A 20,053-nucleotide genomic window follows, 5' to 3' on the forward strand; every position below is an offset into this window, starting at 1 on the left:
TTCCATGTGGTATCTCAGAATGCTTCACCAGCTGCCTCCTAGCAACCAGTCGCTTGATTAGCCCTAAAACACTTTCAAAACCCCTCTTCAAGTTACTATTACAAATCTATCCATGTCTTGTCACTCAACTTTGCTAAATGCATCTCATTGCTCTCCAACTCTGTGCCTCGCTTCTCTTCTCGACCTTTGTCATCTAACCCACATGCTGTGCCTCTCCGATTTCATTCTTTCTCACTTGCCTCTCTTCACTGGAATGTATTCTCCCAGTGCTTTAAAATGAATATAAAATTGAGGGAGGGATCTGGAAAAAGGGGCGTTGCCAAATTGTGCCGGGTGTGGCCTTAAGGAGAGGCTGGTGGCATCGGCCACATGCCCCAAACAAATAATACATCACAAGGTCCTGCAAACATGCATTTTGTGTCACTCAGCACTGACTCCGGTGGTCTTGTTTATTTTCTAAAAAAAATACTGTCTATATATAACCCCCTTTCTCACCCCTGGATAAAATGAGAATAGATTATCCAGGCCCAGTGCGCTTATGACCTTTTCTTAATTGCCCATTTAGGGCTTCAGCTCCCCCTGCAGTTTGCCTGTCCTTCAATAATCTGTAGCTATTAACCCACTCCAAGGAAGGGTAAATAATATGCACATATTCCCTAGGGCGGCACCAGTCTTCTCAAACTAAAGGCTGTGTTGCTTTAAATGTGCCTTTGCTGGCCAAAGACCGACCTAAAGGTGTTACCTTAAGCCTATCATGTTTTAGCCTGCTTCAGGTCTTTGATGTGTGGCAGGAAGTATACTTGCAGAATAATGAAGTTCAAACTGTGACTCATGTTAGATTCCTTCAATGGTAACACCAGAGAAATCACCCATTGAAGTTTACACTAGGAGGGGTCACCATTATAATCCATGCAGCATACAGTTGCCACAGGAGAGGTAGGGGAGGGGAGGGAAAGGGGGAGTGAGCGGCCACCAGGAGCTGCCATGCATCTTCAGCCGACCCTGAAATCACCCACAAGTGCACCATGAAAAAAGGGAAGGTGGACAAAACAGCACCAATGTACACTACTGGTGCTTTGCATAAAAACAAAGGGACTTTTGGAACATAAGAACAAACACATTTGTATACATGGCATATATGTGACAGTGATTCAAGCCTACAACCCTTCTGAGTACATAACACACTGGCGTTTCTGTATATTTAAGATAACATCCTACCAGTAAAGTGACAGCAAAGACATCAAACTAAGTTTCTTTCGCAGCGTGGTAATCTCTCCATCCCTACCTCAAGTCACTTGTGTGCGATCAGGCTCTTGACATTAAAAGCGCTACGGGTGCTAATTTGTGTGGGTCTGAAGGAAGCCCCAGCAGCACCCCAGAAAAAGGACAGTTTTTGGAGACTGCCGCAGCTCTACACAGGCAATCTTCAGCCCACCTACAGCTTTGCTCCCTCTCCCCTAACAAAAGCGATATCAGTTGAACTTTTGAAAACCAGACTTGAACTTCACCTACTGGACAAAGAAGCACCCAACTGCCATCAACTGACCCCGGCTTACCACCTCATTTTAATGCCACACTATTGTATACAGAGCTCTAAATGTAAACTGCTTGCTCAGGCACTATGTCGCAAATGTACATTTCTATCTGTATCCGGTCTTCATCCCTGTTTAGGTCCTTCTGCAACACCCCCATCGCATGCCTTATGCTCAAGCAGACATTCACCCCTACACCCTGCCCTTTGTAAATGTACTCCTCCCACAGGCTATTTAAATGGTCGCCTACGCAGGCCATTTCTGTGACAAAGGACATTGTGACTGTTCAATAAATAAAATACAAGCTGCCAAACTAATCCAGAGTGGCTATTCAATGGCAACCAAAGTGTGGCTGCTCCTGGAGCCATAAAATCTAGAATATTGCTCCATCATAAAATTACAAGATTTAGATTAAGAATTTTCAGTACTAAAGTACCATGAGAGAAAGAAGAGGTGACCGAGTGGTGCAAAAATTCACACTTACCCATCACACTTCATAGAACATTTGTGTAAATGCAAACGTACATTCATAGCAAGAAAACCCCAGCAGAGAGTGGTGACTTGCTCACTATGGAACCAGACGATTGAAGTTGAGGTAGCAGGCAACTCTGTTTAAAGGTATTTAAAAATAAATGGTGCAGCACACAGTTTGTATAATACACAAAGCGACCTAAATCTCTTCTCCACAACTGTGAGAACCTAGTGCTATTAAGTTCAGGATCAAGCAAAATCCATGCAAAAAGAAAGCCTAGAGAGAATTGATTAATACTGTGCACCGCTACAACCCGAGAGCAGTCTCCAGGCGCTAATGTGGCTCTGCAAGAAAGAGGACAGGGTTGGTTAGTGAGGGAAGAATGATAGGATAGGTCCAGAACCAGGAGAAACTGGCATGTGTGTGCTGACTTGCAGATGGTAGGTTGCATGCACTGGCTTGTAGCTGTACGGGTAGGGTCCAATGCCTAAGATGTTTCTATGCGATGTATGTTGGGGTGTGTATGTGTGTTTTATGTGTAGATTGGCAGGTGTTTATGGTTGTGCGCACTGGCTGGTCTCCGTACTGGATTATTTCCAGTGCCCGGGTTTGTTTGTTGTGCATGTTGCTTGTGTTGGGTGTGTGTTAGGGTATGGGCTGGCTAGCTCAGTGGGCGTGTATAGTGTTTGGGTGGTGTATTTGAGGAAATAGAAGCAGGGTAATTAGTGCTTTGGCTACTTGCTAAATTCATCTATGTGGCTAGTCTACACAGCCCTATCTGTTGTGACAAGAGACTATCTTCACAATTCTATCTAAATAAGAAGCATGGATACACTTCATAATTCTATCTAGGTGTGGCGCCTGGCTAAACTTCAGTTCTCTCAGAGTGCAATGCTTGGTTAATCCTCACAGTTCTATCTAAAAGTGACGCATGGTTAAACTTGGCGTAAAAATAAATACACAAAATAAATACATGAACTGTTAAAACACAACAAAGATCTAGCAACAGCACTATACTGCTGTAATCATACCCAATGGAACACAGGACCATCCTGATGTCTCTATGTACAACTCTGTGCATTTGGTACTCTTATCTCCACCGACCAGTCTAGGCCAGCACTCAATCAACCAAACAAACATGGGCCCAATAAATCTGTCATTCTGCTAAAAATGATACATAGGCAAATACTTGGCTATTGTAGACTCGCCATCACAAAACAAGCTGAGTCCATCATAGTCTACAGCATGCCCTCCTGAAATTCAATAAGGAGCTGAAAACTGCTCTTACACCAAATGCAATATATTTTGTCTCAATTCAAAGGTTTCCTTGTGTGCAATGGCATGGCAAACACAGATCCCAGAGTGACAAACATTCCTTAGACGGAGAAGTGAGATATTTGCGATTAACAAGACAAAGAGGAGACTGCCGGCTGAGAAGCTAGCAAAAGAAATTTCATATGCGGCAGTGGGAGTAGGCATTAAGAAATTAGTACATCTATCATATTAGCCTAGCAGGACAACTCTGTAAACGGGAGGGAGTGGCCTGGGATTGGCAACATTTCAATGCCAACATATTCTGGCTTATTGAAGAGGGTAATATGCTGCCTCGCACCGAAACCCTTGATCTGAGTGCCCAGCTTGAGTACAATTAATAGGATTTTATTTCAGTTGTGTCACATTGAGTTGTTTACTTAACTGATGATCCTAAAATGGAACGAAACTGGTAATGTTGGAACCCAAGGTTAATACCACTAATATCTTTAAACAGGGTGCTGAGGGCATGAGGAAAATTTCCAGATTCTAACTAATTTAAAGGGTATTTCCAAACTAACATTACATTTCAACCACATGTAGGATCATTCACTGAGCTCAGTCTGATAACAAAAACCTGGTCTGGGTTTAGATCTGAAGAGACAAGGCAAGGTGAAAACAAACCTAAAGCCCTGTCCTGGATCAGACATTCCCTAAAGCCTTTGTTAGGGGAGTTTTCCTAATGTCCACTTGAGGTAAGACGTCAGAAAACTATCCTTACGGCATACATGTCCCCAAATCTTAGTATAAACTTGTACTACTCAAGGAACCTTGGTAGAGTGGGATAGTAGTCACGTTTGTAGGCAGAAGATGTGAGCTGTAGGTAAGTACACTGAACCCAGTTAGTACAATAGTTCAAAGAAACACACCAATAAAGCTATATTAAAATATAAATTATATTTACACAAATAAGGTCTTAAAATACTTATATCACTTAGCCGGCACACAAAATATCATTTAGAAATACTTTTCAATGGCCACTGCTTAGTTGGTAGTTGCTTGCGGTACAATTGTTAGAGTTTGACACTAATGACAGTTCTACTGTATTATCAGTACAGCCGCACACTCGCGTTAAGACAAAAGATAAATAGTAATTTTATTTAGTTAGCAAAATCACATAAAATAAAGTCAGTTAGGAAGGAAAAAGGTTGGTTAGTCACACAGTAGCAGAGCTCATCGTTCTAAAGGTGGTTTCTTAGCAAACTAAAGCTTTTAAAGTTTGATCCCTAACATTGTAAAAGTCAGATGGGAGAGGGTTCAAAGTCTTACAAAGCAGCAGAACAGAAAACGTTTCTGTGGATACTTTCAGTCTCTAGATAAGGATACTAGAAGAGTGAATGGAGAACCTGTTAAAGGACGCACTAAAGGGACACAAGCTGGCAGCTTGGGTCGGAGGTAAGAGTGGGACACCTTGTACACCTCTTCACGCACTCTGCAATACTCTGGAGGGATTTCTTGGTTAACGGTAAGGAAAACCTTTTCACCCCACAGTACCTTAGGTTAGAAGAAATGTTTGTGGCTGGATTCTCCTCGGTGAAGTAGCGACGGACCCAGTCTCCGGATTCCTTGGTCTTGTGGCAAATGGACTGTCTCAGCAGCAGTCTCGAGAGAGCGAGAGAGAGGACCCTTTGCATGGATTTCTTAGTCTTCAATCGTAAGTCTGTGGTTTTGGCGCCTTTTTCTCAGCACCAATTAAGGACGGTACTTGTTTAGTCGTGATCTTTGTCGATTCCTGAGTCCTGCAGTCTGGTGAGGGGACTTGGATGAGTTGGATTGTGTTTCTGGAGGTTCACCTGGAGCTCAGCAAAGATTTGGAAGGATTTGGTCTCTCAAAGACATGGCACTGCAAATGGGTTGGAGGTGTCCTGGTATTCACATTCTGTATCTCTGGAAAGGCACAGCACCTCGGGAGATGGCTCAGTTTGTAGTTCGTTTCAGGGCTGGTTGGTCCCACCCGCCAAATTGGATGAGTCCTCTTTGGAGCTCTCGTGTGGCATAGAAAACTGGGTAAGGACAGCATTGGTCACTTCCCGGTGATGCAAAGGTTCTGCAGGCATCTCTGGTCCTCTGGAACCTCACCTTTTATTCAGTTTCATCACACACACATCTGCGATCTCTCTCAGCAGTTTACAGATTGGGGCAGATGACTTTCCAATCAGGAAAGCCAGCACTCTTCCACCTCCAACTCGCCCAAGTGGGCACTGGTTCCATTCAGGCACTCAGGCAGCCAATGGGCAGGGGAGCGAATAACTCCTACCTCACCTCCTACCTACCCAGACACACCGGAGCCTAGGCGAAGACACAATGGTTCCCCGCAAAGGCAATACTCGCACACAGACCTCCCCCTCCCAAAATGGTAGAAGGGCTAACAAAAGGACAACCATGCTAGAAATGGCAAAATAAGAAAGGTGCCACCATGTTGGAACATAGGTGACCATATTGTGCACAACCAATACTGTGAATAGAGTCTGCGGTAACAGAATGGCACAGTAGTTGTTACAACACGTCCACTGCCACCAGCCGTAACTATAGGGTTGTCTGTGTGACTAGAAAGTCACAGGAGCAGAGAAAATGGGGATACTAGGTATCCCCTTGGCACTCCACATAAGATGGTGTGTGCCAATCTCTCGTAGTATAATGTTTTAGGAGGGATACAAAGTATGCCCCTATCCTTACAAACTGTAGTTCATAAGGATAAAAAAAGAATCTCAAAAGGAGAACTCAAAAGTTCACGGCAACACTGCCCATAAGGAGCTGTGTGCTGCAAAAGTAAAACACAGATGCCTTAAAAGACATGGAGGAAAGTAGACTGTATGGTAAAGGTGAAACATAGAACAGAGTTCCCGAAAGTCAGAGCAAATAAGGAGTGGAACGAGACTCCACTCATTCAGGATAGAACGGAAGTCCAGCAAAAAATGCTTGGGGTCTCACTAGGAGAGGGGATGAAGCATACACATGATAATTCTCCCCAACAACCTTTTTCAGAAACCTTGAGTTACTCAGTTTCAAGGAAACCTTCAGCAAATTCATTCATGGTGAATGTGTTATTAGATCAATAGATGGCCATCCATTTCTCTACTAAAGTATTTTCTTTCATTCTTTTTAGTATTAGAATTGGAAATAACTTCTAAAATAAAATATATGGTTGCACACAAACATGCCTCTGTAAAGTTGTTTAAATTGAGTGTATGGAATTGGACCGACTACAACTGGACACCAAGGATTGATTGGGTGGGATGGAGATCAGTGGGGGGGGGGGGGGGGGAGGGTTGAGGCATACAGCTCTAAATCCATTTGGAAGAGTCACTTCAGTTCATGACCTTGAGGTGACTGAAATTAATATGTTTTCATTTGAGGGGGAAAAAACAACACACTAAAATTGAACCCTAGTTAACAGCATTGTAATTCACATTTTTACCATCCCTTTGCAATCATACTTCAATTTAGCTTGCATGCTGGCTAGGCTATGATATGCTCTGTTATGAATTGCAAATCACTGTTGCAGCAGGGTTAACATGTATTAATGTGGTAAGCAAAGGACGTAGAGCTCAGAGTCCAAAGCCTGTTTTTAGAAGGACACTGCCTGGAGTGCTGAGGTCTTTACTTTGGTAAAAACTAGCAGTTTGAGGAAAAGGTTGTACAGCATTCCACAGAATAGGACTTCGAATAAAATTATGTCATTTCAGGGAATGGAAGAATTTAGTTTCAGATTATAGATTTCTTCAATCCTGTTGCATATTCCTCAATCTTTCACACAATATTCAAAGCTATTCCAATCCCCCAGGTTTCTTTAGTTGCTCCTTTGTAGTGTGGTAATTGTAATTGCTGTGCTTACACTTAAAGGAGAAACCAATAGATGACTACATCAATTGGGTATAATTCTGACAAAATATTCATGCTCTAGGTCCATGCACAAGACTCCAATTATCAAGTAACATTGCAGTTCAGGTCTAAATCTTTTAGTAAAAATATGTTGTGTGCCTATACTATTCAAATGGCCTCTGAATTGTTTGTTGTGCTTACTTGGTTAAAAATCTTTATTTTTTCGGAAGAAACTACTTAGCATCATCTTTATTTTTTCAGAAGGAACTACTTAGCATCATCTTTTACATTGTACCACACAGCACCTTCAGTGCAGTGGCACGGGGAGGTCTTTTAGATTTCCCAAAGCTTTAAATACTTCTTTTGGATACTACTGTTTCCAAGAGCAGTGAAGTGAAATTGTCTTTACTTAAATTGTAACTCTCTAGACCCAGCACACACTATCTTACAATAGGGTGCTGGAGGGGTTACTAAGTATACCCTATGTCTAGCTTCTCATGTAAAATGTTTATGTTACTCTTTCCTCGATGAATGGCTTGTGGCAGTGGTTTACTTTTAACTACCGTGGTGTGCTTTTACTGCAAGCTGCGTTCGTAGCTGCAGTAAAGCACCCAAGGGTGCCATTTTTGTCAAAATGGCCTGGTCTTTTTTCACCATTTCTTTGTGGAAAGGTCCTTCTTGAGATTTACTCTGCGCGACAAACCAGGTTTGGTCCCTTTGTTCATTTAGTCTTCGGCGGGATTCACGAGGGAAACCCGCCTCTGGGTCCAGGTTGTCTGGCGAGCGGCAGGAAGCGAGGGAGGTGCCCGAAACTCCCCGTGCTTGGTTTCCTAGGAGACAGAAATGCACTCTTAGGTGGTAGGCTGGCTGGCTGTCCGGCAAGGACAGCCAACCTGCTGGGTGACTGACAAATAGGCTGGAATGAATGGGAGAAATCTGCATAAAAGGGGAAGCTTTTTAGCTTTGCAGGCATAGTCGACCACTGGACGAAGGAATCCAAAGAACCACTTGGAAGAGACACCTGCTGCAACTCCTGGACCGTTGGTTTGCCCGTTGAAGCCCTGCTGCTGTGCTGAAGCTCTGAATTTTGCTTCGACTAGAGAAGCCCTGCAAGGACAACTTCTCCCTTGAGTTGGTGGGACCAATGAACTCTAAAGTAAGACACCTGGACATCCTCTCGAAGCTGGTTGCATTTCCACTGCAGTTGCTGCAGGAAACCGAAGAGCCACGGAGAGGAACACCAGATCGTGTGCGTTGCTTTTCAGTTGGCCAAGAGCTCCAGGAATATCCTCTGGACTCGAAACAGGACTGACCAAGCCTGAGCCACCTCAACAGAGTGCTGGACTCCAGATGCAAGGAAAGTCCATCTCAAACCGTGAAGTGCCACTGACTAGAAGTTGGTTCTTTTCTGTCACCGACCATCCTGTTGCAGTGCAAGAGTCCTCCAGAAGTCCTCCCTCTTGTCCCCACGACTGAGGCCCAGGAAAAGGGGACCTGCACAGCTGCACAGGAACAGAAGCCAGCTGGAACAATTTCTTCTAAGCAAAGGTACTGTACAATCTAAGAGAACTTACCGCTTGTTGTGTAACCTCACTTGTTCTCAGTGGAGACTTGTCTTGGTTGCGTCTGTAGAGTTGATAACAGCTTCTTTACCTCACAAGCCTAGTCAGCGTTTGACCCTACTTTGATTTCTTCTTTTCTACAAAGACTTCTAAAACATTTTGCAAGACTTTTACCTACCTGCAAGAATTGCTTCAGCTCACCTAGACTTTTGTCCAATTGACTTTTGCCTGTCCTGGCTCCCTGAATGACTCTTCTTCCCTCCGACATTGGGTTTTGTCTTCCTTGCACAAAGGGGTTAACTTACTTTGCATTGGGGGGTATAAAAAGTACTTCCCTGCTTCAGAATATTTGTGTGATGACTTGTTGTGTTCTACATAACCTCTCTGACATACTTCTAAGTACTGCTCTAAATGCAACAGTGACATCTTAATGTCCACAGTGTCCTAGTTATTTAAGTCACCTGAGGGTGTAGGAATTGTCTGTGTGCTATCCCAAATGGGCATTTGTGGATTTAGAGAAACTAAGAGTGTGTATTTTGAAGTGTATTTGTGCGTTAATATTCTATTGCCCCTTTCTGGAGAAAACCTACTCAAACTGACTGTTAAATACATTAATAATTGTTTAATCAAGAAACCTGGTTTGTAAGAGTTTATTTGAATACTTGCCACTGTGAATCTTTCTGCAATTCCCCTACAGCTCACATTGACCCCCTCTTGAGATAAGCCTGACTGCTCAACACGCTACCGACCTGTGTAGTACAGACTTATACCAAAGGTTGGGTTCCTATTGCCAGTAGGTCAGGGTTGTTGTAGTGCACCCAAAGGGTATTGCATACAATCTTGCCTAACAGAAGGCTTATTCAACCGACTTAAATTAATAATTATTTAATCAAGAAACCTTAGTATAAGTGTTATTTGAATACTTGTCACTGTGAAACTATGTTGCAACCCTACAGCTCACATTGACACCTCTTGAGATAAGCCTGTCTGCCCAGTCACTCTACCAATTTGTGTAGTACATGCCTATACCAAAGGATGGGTTACCTATTGCAAGAGGACAAGGCTGGTGTAGTCTCCCACAGGTTTATTATATACAATCTTGCATAACAAAGCATTTGTCTCCCTTGCCCTCCATAGGATAACATTGGAACAAGTCTCTTTTTAGCCTTCCATTCCTCTGCTTTTTGGCCATGGCACCCGAGTAATAGAAGCTAAAAGATAAAGGAAACATTTTATCCAGTAACTTTGTTGCATCTCTTCTTTTGAACAATCACTAACACAAGTAGCTTACAAGCATCAGATACATTCTGGGCCAAGCATGGTCTCTTTTTGGCACAAGGCCCCACTCCTCTTAGGCATTGTACTGCTAAACCTAGGGAATACCACTTGTGACTTGGTTCCCTCTTACTGCATTACTTTACTTACCGCTTGTCGATTTAAGTCATTAATTGCATTTTAAGAACATAGGGTGAATGTATTTATGTTTATTATCGAGTGTTGTGCGATATTATCACTGTCTAGTTTTATTTTTTAGTGTGCGTTTAAGTCATAGAAAAACTATAGTACGTTTATACATTCTCGTCTAAGGAATAAGTTACTTACCTGTAATTCGTGTTCTCCAGCATTGGTATCTTTCATAGATTCACATGCTGTGAATATTCCCCGTCGTTAGGCTGGGAATCATTGGTAACAGAGCAGTTTAAACTTCAGTCACTTTTGTGCTTTATTATAGTCACTTTGAATTTGGGATGTTTGACCACGATAGAATTTTAAGCAGCGGAATTGACCGTAGTCAATTTCGCTGCAAACACGTTTTTACCACGGCCAAACAAATAAAACCCATGTCCCACCAATTCCCTAGTACATCCCCCCACCTCCCAATTACCTTTTTCTCCGTCTGTCGCCTCTCCTGTACCCTGCGGCATCAGTTTCGTCGCTCTAACGCGTGTCGTATCAGACTCTGCAGGGGCCCTTTTTCTTTTCTTTGTCCCCCGCCTCCAATATTGAGGAAGCGGGGGACACCACTGCAACCCCTGCTTTTCAGGTTCGATTTTTGAAAAATTGAACGAATGGTACTGGCCGTAATAGGTCAAATGTACCATTCAATCGATTGTTTGAGAAAGTTGGCCAAGTCCCTCACATTTGGGTCATATAGCCCACAGCCAGTAGGAACATACTCCCTTAGCTCCTACTCTGTCAGCCATTATCAGATTTTGGCAAGTGCATGCAAGTGACAGTAGGAGCCAAAGAAAAGGTGCCGGGGGGGAGGGGGTCAGTTGCGTGTGAATATATGAAAGACACCAATGCTGGAGAACAGGAGTTACAGGTAATTAACTTATTCATTCTCCAGCATTGGATCTCTCAGATTCACATGCTGTGAATAGATTACAAAGCAGTATTAAATCATTAAATATGGGTGGAAGCAAGCGCCATGCAGAAAACTTACCACTGGTGACGATCCTACCTCACGCAAACAGGTTCCGAATAACTGACTGGCCAACACTGGACACCGCCGCAGAATCCCTGTCAACACAGTACAATTTGGTGAACGTGTGCATCGATCTCCAAGTGGCTGCCTGGAAAATGTCCAGCAGCAGAATCCCAGCGAGGAAAGCAGTAGTAGTCGCCACTGCCCTGGTGGAGTGAGCTTGGGGCCTGCCTGGAAGCAGCCTGCCAACCTGTTGATGGCCTAAGGAAAGGCAAGCTGCAATCCATCTAGACATGGAAGGTTTAGACAGAGCCTTCCATTGGTCCTGACGGTCCAAATGTCACAAACAGTTGGTCTGCCTGACTTGAAGACTTTGTATGAGCAACAAAGTACTTAAGGGCTGTTACCACATCCAAGGAATGTAATGAACATTCAGCCGGCGTGCCAAAGAACACTGGTTCATTAAGGTGGAAGGCGCTTTCAGCATAAACGTAGGGTTAGTGCGTAGTATCACTTTAGACTTATGAAATGTAAAATAAGGCGTTTGGCAGTAAAAGCTTGAATCTCACCCTGTCTTCTGGCCGATGGTATAGCTCCCAGAAAGGCAGTCTTCCAAGAGACATGTTTGAGGGGAGCCTTGTGCAGAGGTTCAAAGGGTGGTTTCATCAGCCTTCACATGACTATGTTCAATTCCCATGCTGGCACTGGGCGCTTGACAGGCGAAAAGGACCTGAACCACTCATGCAAAAATTACTTCACAAGCCGGTGTTACCAGAGGAAAGGGACTCCCAGTGACTGGTTGCACCTGGGGTGGGGTTCGGAGTGGGGGTTGAAATCGCAGCCAAATGCACCTTGATGGAATGTGCCAAAACTGAGTGCGCCAGGGACCGTACATTTGGTGAAAAGTCCTGCAGATGTATGGTGCAAAGACACAGATGTTGGCTTCTGCACCATACCTGAAAACGATTTCACTTCCTTTTGCAACATGCCAAAGTAGAAAGAGCCTGTTAGAAAACAGGAACCAGGCCATCAAATTGAGTGAGGCCGGGTCGTGGTGAAACACTGCTCGCTGGTTCCTGGATAGCAGAGCCTAGTTTGGTATCGACCTGGGTGGAATTGCTGAAAATTGTGGTGAACTTGAGGCCCCAATGGGATTGGGGAAAATGTGTACAAGAACTTCCCTTCCAATGGAAACGCGAAAGGCATCCCCTGGTTTACCAGATGGCGAAACCTGCTGGCAAAGCATTTGTAATGCAAGTTGTTGTAGGTTGTAAAAAGGTCCATCTCCGGCGTGCACCAAGTCTGGAACAAATGGTGAAGTTGATCACCGCCCGGTCCTAGAGTGCAACTCACTGCAGAGAGAGAGAGAGAGTCCCAAGGAATACATTTTTTTTTAAATTGATTAGCCAAGTTTGCCAATTAAAATATTTTTGATTAGTCATGTTATTTGGCATTTATATAGCGCCTTATGTATCATTGGTATGACTTCAAAGCTATATGACCTTTTTGTTAAGCAGTGTTGTACTAATATTTAGAACGTCACCAGAAGTTATTTGTACCCAAGACACAAAATGAGCAACACGTGTACCACTGAGGTAAGACATTGGTGAGAGGAGTCTGCAAAATGTAAAAGGTTTGCTGCATGAATGGGCACTGGTTTGCAATTGTAGAGCCACCCAAGGGCAAGAAAGGAATGCAGGGTGAGCTGTGCTTTCATTCAACAAGGTAATTTAAATAGCTACCTTTGCTACACACTTGTCAATTTAATTAGCAAACCTACAGAATTGCATAGCAAATTGCTATGTGACACTGCTTATTGTATGCCTTGCACCCGGCAGTTGGAGGGGAAGCAGAAACATGCGGTGCTGCAAAACGAATGCCAAAGGGTCTAAGGATCCTTGGACAACTGCAGGGATCTCGACCCAACTTGCATGCAGATGTAGAACAGGTACATGGCAGTGTCCGTAAATATCCTTACCACCATCCCAGTCAGTATATGGAGGAAATATATGAGGGCCCAATAAATCACCCTCAGTTCCAGCAGATTGATGTGCAGCAGCTTTTCATCTTGGGACCATTGACCCCTTGAGTGTAGGTCCTGGCAGTTGCCTCCCCAGCCCTCCTGTGAAGCATCTGTCGTGAAGGTGGCCTGATGGGCAGGCAAACAAAAAGTAACACCCTTTACATGGGGGGCTTTTACTTCCCAGGATCCCGGCACCTGTCCCCAATGAGCCTCTAGAAATTCCTGTAGGGGCCGCATGTGCAGTGGGATGCAGGACGACAATCATGCCCAACAGGGACTTGTAACTGCGGACAGATGTCAGAGGCAAAACGAGATATCTAATTTGGCAAGGCGTGAGGACACTATTGTCCGATGGTGTCACAGCACAGGACAACGTCTTGAGCTTTGTTCCCAGGTAAAGAGCTCGTCTTGGTGGCATCAGGCACAACTTTGGGAAATGTACAGAAAAGCCAAGTAACTGCAGATATTGGATGCTGTGTTCCTTGTTGTCATGGCTTAAGATCGTAACCTCACAAGCCAGTCATCTAAGTATGGGTAGACATGGACACCTATACTATGTTGGTAAGCAACCAATCGAGCAAGGTATTTGGTAAATGCCCACCTAGCTCAGCAAAGGCCAAAGGGTAATGCCTTGAATTGGTAGTGCACCCCAGCCACTAGGACCTGCAGCTAGCGGCAGCGAGTGGTGAATAGGGATGGGGAAGTAAGCATCTTAGAGGTTGAGTGACGCCAGAAAGTCTCCCTGCTGTAGTTGAGACAGGACCTGTTGTAACGCCACCACACAAAATGTTTGTACTTTGAGGCATTGGAGTACTGTGAGTGGTCAGTAATGTGAGGCGGACAACTGTTTGACGATTTATCAAAATATGTAATTTTATTCTTAAAAGAAATATGTTCAAAAATGCCTTATTGTCCCTACTCAGCTGAGGAATTCCCTGCCTGACCAAATCTAAGCGAACACAATAACAGGATAACTACCCCTCACTCTAAGCAACAAATACAATATGGCAATATAACATGCCATGAACAACATTCACAGTTTCTGAATGACCTGGGGAATTTCCCTTCCCTAGGATTCAAAGTCAATTCTGCAAATGTTCAACCAAAGAAATAAATATTTCAAACCAGTTCTTGATGTTTCAAAGTAAAAGCTCATTAACCAAAGTTCACCTGACAACAAATCTCTTCTTCTGGGTAAAATATCCACTTTCCACTTCCAACAAATAGCACCAATGATAATCCCGGTCATGATGCTTTGTCACCTCTCCAAGAAGATTTACCACAGTTCAAAAAGAAATGCAATACCCACGCTGTCAGCAATACACAGTTCTTGGTCAACATTTAGTATTTCTTTAGTTAGTTTTATAATTCAAAATGGTATATTTGTCAGGGTGACTTCTCAGTGCTTCCACTTCAACAACTTCACTTCTACTTGCTTTACCATGCGAACAGTCACTGTTGCCTCACAGTACTCCACCTTGTTTAGACTACTGCAATGTTGCATCTACTGACAACCAGATATACCACCCCAGCTTCAGTACTTTAGTCTACTACCACAGCTTCAGTGATTTGGACGTCTAGACAGGTTCGACAAGATATACTTTAAAGTACTTCAACACCCTCAGGTAGGCAAGGCACTCTTCCTCTGAATATCTCTCTTCAAAAGGGGCAGCCTCTTATCTATCTGCCACAATAAAAACCTTGAAGACTCACTTCTCGGTCTTACACAATCTCTGGCATTACAGTTTGCGGCCACTTCAAAATAGTTTTTACAAGCAGACAGTTTTGTTTCCCCAGCTTTACCTGCACCTTTCTGGCAGTTATCAGCGCAAGTAATTAGTCAGAAGCCTTGGTGCCCCTTAACTTCAATGCTCGCACACTTGTATCTGAGGCCAGTTGAACTGTCAGTAACTTCACAGTACAGTTAGATTGCTTTTCAACTTTGAGAAAGACTGGTTTTATTAATATGGGGAAACTCTTGGCTTGGGCAATGTTTGTTCTCTTCACCAATATATACACTTTAACTTCTTATTTGTGAAAGGTATGCAGTGTTAAAGTAAAGAACCAAATTCAGTCTTTCATCACAATTAGGGACAGGCAACCACTCAATGTAGTTTTTACAAGTTAAAGGTTTTAACAATAGTGTTATCAAGGTTATGTATTTGGTAATGGGCTTTACAATGTTCACTCATCTTAACTGGTGACACACGATCACTCCTTCAGAAAGTTCGTTTGTTCAAAAGGTGAACAGTGGATGTAAGCAGTAGCTGCTTTCTACCCAAGTAAAATTATTTTTATATACACTAGTGCTACATTTCCACTATTCAGGTATTTCAACAAACAATTTCTACTCGTTTTAACTCATGCGGGAGTGAACAGAGAACTGGATACTGTTGCTGGCAATGCTCACGCAAGGTAACGTTGTGCTTCACTCACTGGCTTCTTTAACACATGCTCTGCAGGTCGTACTGCTTCTACGAATTCTGCCACAACTTCTAGTGCTTATGGCTTCTTTGAGACCCATGCCCTTACTCTGTGAAGGAGACTCTGGTCTGACAACACGTTAATGGAGCCCCTCTCACTCTCGGGACTCGCAGCTTGACAACTGCTCCTTGCCTCTGTCTCCAGCATGTTCATTACGCAGCAACCACAGCAATCAGGCTCACATGCGGAAAGAAGCTCTTCTGCACACCTTCCACTGCACAGCCAGTTTGGGGGAACAGGACCCTCTCAAAACACACACGTAAAATCAGCTGTCTCCACATGCCAGTGTCCCTCTTGTTTTCCCACTTTTGCTTTCTTTGCCAGCCTCATGCCTTCTTCCTACGGCTAGAGCTTGCATTCCAGTCACAGTCCCAGCTCCCTCCTCTCCTTCCAATTGCCTGCTCCCGAGGCTCAATTGCCTTACTACTGCAACTGCATGCCTCTTCAGCCCTCTTCCTCGTCCCAGTACTAGTCGGATTCCGGGACTTGTAGTCCCCTACAGCAAAGTGGTTTCTTTTGAGAATGGAGTTCTTTTTAAGGGTAGACCTATTTCCTCTAAACTCATCAAAAGATGGACTGTTAGAATAGGCTGTGACAGAGGAAGATATTGGATTTAAGGCACTTTTTCTAGATCCTTTTACATTATACCTTTGAGAGTAAAGAGGGTGTTTGAAATACTTTGAAAGATGTTTCTGTTCTTAAGGCTTGCTCAGATTTAACAGAACATGTACCCCGGGTCACAGATCTTATGTGTGTGTCAGGGACATTAAAATGGCAATATGCCATTGCCTGTTTTGGCAGCCCATAAAGGTACTTACTTTCAAAGGGCAATACTGTGTCTCATACCACAAGATATCCTCACCACCCTGAGTCCGGTCTTCTGCCAGGTGATCCTTCCGCAGTACACCGCCCCCAAAGTCAGGAAGCATCCACCTTTCCCTGGCCATCTGGGAGGAGACTTTAGGCAGGGTTTCAGTGAGGGATCCGTAGGTTCCTTCACAGCACTCTTAGATCTAAGATGGTCCTCCAACCCCCTAAATTCTAGTGTATTACTTGTGAAACGACTTTTTCCTTACCAGAAAATAACACAAGTAGCCTCCCGTCGATAGCTCTGTCTCCGGCACTTTATCCACTGCCCCCTTGGTCAGCAAAACTCAACTCTTGTAGCAGCAGATGGCAGAGATTTTCCGGCTTGCGTATGGGGGAATGTCTTGCAATATGCTTATGAACTCCAGCGAGGGGCCCTGCTGGAGGGGAGAGCACCCACTGGGGCACTGAAGTGGGATGGTTCGACCCTGGCCAGATCAAGGCTGCTTGCTCGACTGGCTCCTGGACTGGGAGGAACCATAGAGGCAATGGGTGCCTTTCCTCTGTACTGATTGGCTGAGGAGTATGCAGGCATCTTGTAAGAGGAGGATTGGTAAAAGGGAGTTTTGTCCCATGATGTCCTGCTAAAAGGGTTCTTTCCTGTGGGAACGGACTGTCGCCTTTACTACAATGTGCCCAGGGAATGGGTGGTCTCTGTGTCAGTCTTGATGATAGAGTTTGGCCGACCTTCTTCCCAAAATGACCTATGCCATCTAACAGCATGTCGACAACCTTTGCTTGCACCTCCGGTCCAAATTATGGCGCTTTGTGCCAACCTTGTTGGCGAAGCACCAACCCACTGTACAATTGGTGGAATCCATGGTCGGCGAGGCATCACTCGACACCAGCTCTTCCTCATGGAATATGTTTATTGCCTCATATATTTTGTCATCGGGCAAAAATTCAAGGATAGGGACCAGCTTGTACCATAGCTCACAATCGTATCCTACGACAATGGCTGTCGCATTCACAGCCTTGATGGTGGTGGCTGCAGCGGATAGAACCTTTTTCCCCGAAGGCATCCAGGCATTTGCCTTCTTTGTCTGGAGGGACAGAGCAGGGTGAGGATGGATTTGTAGATCTTTTCCTGGCCGCAGAGGAGAACACAGAATAAGGCATCAACACTGTGTGGAAACAGACCGGAGCAGTGTCAGGGGTTCTGTAATTTTGTATCAAACTGGTCTTTTTCTGGCGTTGAAGAAGGGGTACACCATGGCAAGAAGGCAATCATCCCAGATATCTTCCTGGAATTGGATGGACATCATGGATTTACTCTGATGTTCCCAATGCTGGTATCGAAGGGTCTCTTTACGCTGCCCTTCTGGAGCCAGGCCAAACATTTTAGACACTTTTCCCATTAGCGGTTGGAACAAGCCCACTTTGTCTGGGGGTGGGGGGGAGAGTCTCTCGCAGTGACTTCATCTTGCTCGCCATTAGATGGAATGTATTCCTCAAATGCACCCGTCACCGATGTATGAGTGGAAGCCACATCATCCAGCTAGTCTGGATCAGTGTCTGCGTCGGTTATTTGTAAAGGTCCCGTTAGCCGCATTTCCTCCCTTGAGAAGCGTGAAGGCATGAAAAACCTTGCTCCCTGGGAGGTGTGGATAGGGGGCGTGAAGGACCAGGGGCTCCTCCATAGACCACTGACGATTAGGGTCTGGGGGTGGTGAAGGGTCTGGAAGCATTTGTTGTAGGGTGGATACTACTGTAGTGAGGGTAGTAAGAATGGCCATAGATCTATCCCTTGCAGGAGTTGGGGCCAATGGCAGCAATATAGGCAGCCTGATGAGGCTTGATTTCCCACATGGTGATGCAGGTTTCAGTGGCAGTGCTGGTGCCTTGCAGGAAATGGGTCTCCTTTCTGGTGAGACAAGTCTTGATGGTGGACTGACAGGGGTGACATTATACCCTCCACGGCCCCTTCAGCAGAGGAAGACAAGATTGGTTCCACCACTATCGCTGGTTGCACTGGTGACCCAATCCCTGGGACATGAAGGGCCTGGACGTTCCACCAGCACAGATACCATAGAGTTTGCGGTTAACTACGAGTTGGTACGTGGCGCTGAAGGCGCAATGGAAGTTAGCGGCTTCCGTGTAATCGCCCATTTCGTCATTGACCTTTTCAGCAAAGATGTTTGTGGTACGGTATGTGCCGCTGACGGTGTCGATATGAACGGAGTCGCGGTTGGTTTGATAGCCGTGATTGTCAACAATTTAGCCTAATAGAGAACGATTTGGTCATTGACTTCTCATCGGTCTAACGGTGGACAAAGACGAATGTCTAACAGGTTTGGACAACTGTGCAATCTTCGTAGAATGGCTGGGATCTAGTGACCGAGGCAAAGGGGCTGGCATCCCCTTGTCCTTTGGAGCAGCTGAGGCACTGAACTTAGGTGAAGGTCTCTGGTCTAACCTCTGAGGCGGTCACCGCCTGTCTTTGGACACTTCTGTGTGTGCCTTTTTCCTGCTCCTGGAAGACTCTTCAAGCAACGTCTACCTCTTAGCAGAGTTGTGTCACTGCGTCATCCTACCCTGCTGAAGTGCAGCATGGCTTCTTCGGCAAGCCAAGCCATCGAGTGTCTTATTGGAAATAGACTGGCAAATGTCACATTCTTCAATGACCTGATGATACGGAGGCAAGCAGTATAAGCAGTCATTGTGCAGATCTTCAATATAAACATTCAGGTTGCAGGGAAGGCAGGCCTTGAAGAGGCTCGTTCTCTTAGTTTCTGCTATGCAGTAGGCACAAACGCAGCAGAGTGGATCGCAACGGGAATCGTTGAGGGGCACGAGTCGTCTGACTCTAGTACCATTCCTGTTGATGACTACGTTGACAAGTCGTCGAAAGATGGTATTTATCTTCGTTACGAAATTAATTTAAAGAATAATTCTCAAAATTAATAGGAGAGATATTTTTGAGGACTCCTAATTCAAACGTGTGGTAAAAAAATCTGAAGATGGCCGACAGAGGAGGAACCAGGGTAGTATGCTCCTATTGGCTTTGGGCAGTATGAGAAAAGTGAATATACTAGAGCACAAAAGTGACTTAAGTTTTCAGTTTAAGTTTAAACATATCTACGTTACTGAGGATTCTCAGCCTATCGAAAGGGTATATTCACAGTATGTGAATCTATGAAAGATACAATGCTGGAGAAATTGAATTTGCGTGTTTCACTCTGCAGACCCATTGTGGACCCCTGACCCCACTCACCCTCTCCTGGGAAATAGCCTTAACTGCTCTCTGTTGATTCCTTGATTGGATTTTGGTTAACCTCTCAGAGTTCCCCTGTTCACTGTAACTAGGATTGCCTCAAAATCTGTCCACCAAGCCAAATTCTAGAAACCCATTTTAACAATTTGATAGGATAGCTTATGGGCGATGTGTTGGTCTTGGAAGCAAGACAATGCAGAGCCACATATGTTCAAATCCTGGTCCCTGGTGTCCAGTAATTAGCATGGTACAAAAAATTAACATGGCAATTAACAGTCAAAAGGTGGATAAAAAGCCAAATAGCCCTCCCCCGCAGGCTGTGTTCTCACCCGCACCGC

General features: G+C 44.6%; 1 protein-coding gene across 5 annotated transcripts in view; it reads right to left on the bottom strand.

The window, feature by feature from the left end:
• SVIL (supervillin) overlaps positions 1-20,053 on the bottom strand; it is a 950,451-nt gene that overhangs the window by 258,132 nt on the left and 672,266 nt on the right. The window lies entirely within an intron of this gene.

This window comes from Ambystoma mexicanum, chromosome 2q, assembly GCF_040938575.1.
Source record: "Ambystoma mexicanum isolate Mex_15411 chromosome 2q, UKY_AmexF1_1, whole genome shotgun sequence".
Taxonomy (NCBI): domain Eukaryota; kingdom Metazoa; phylum Chordata; class Amphibia; order Caudata; family Ambystomatidae; genus Ambystoma; species Ambystoma mexicanum.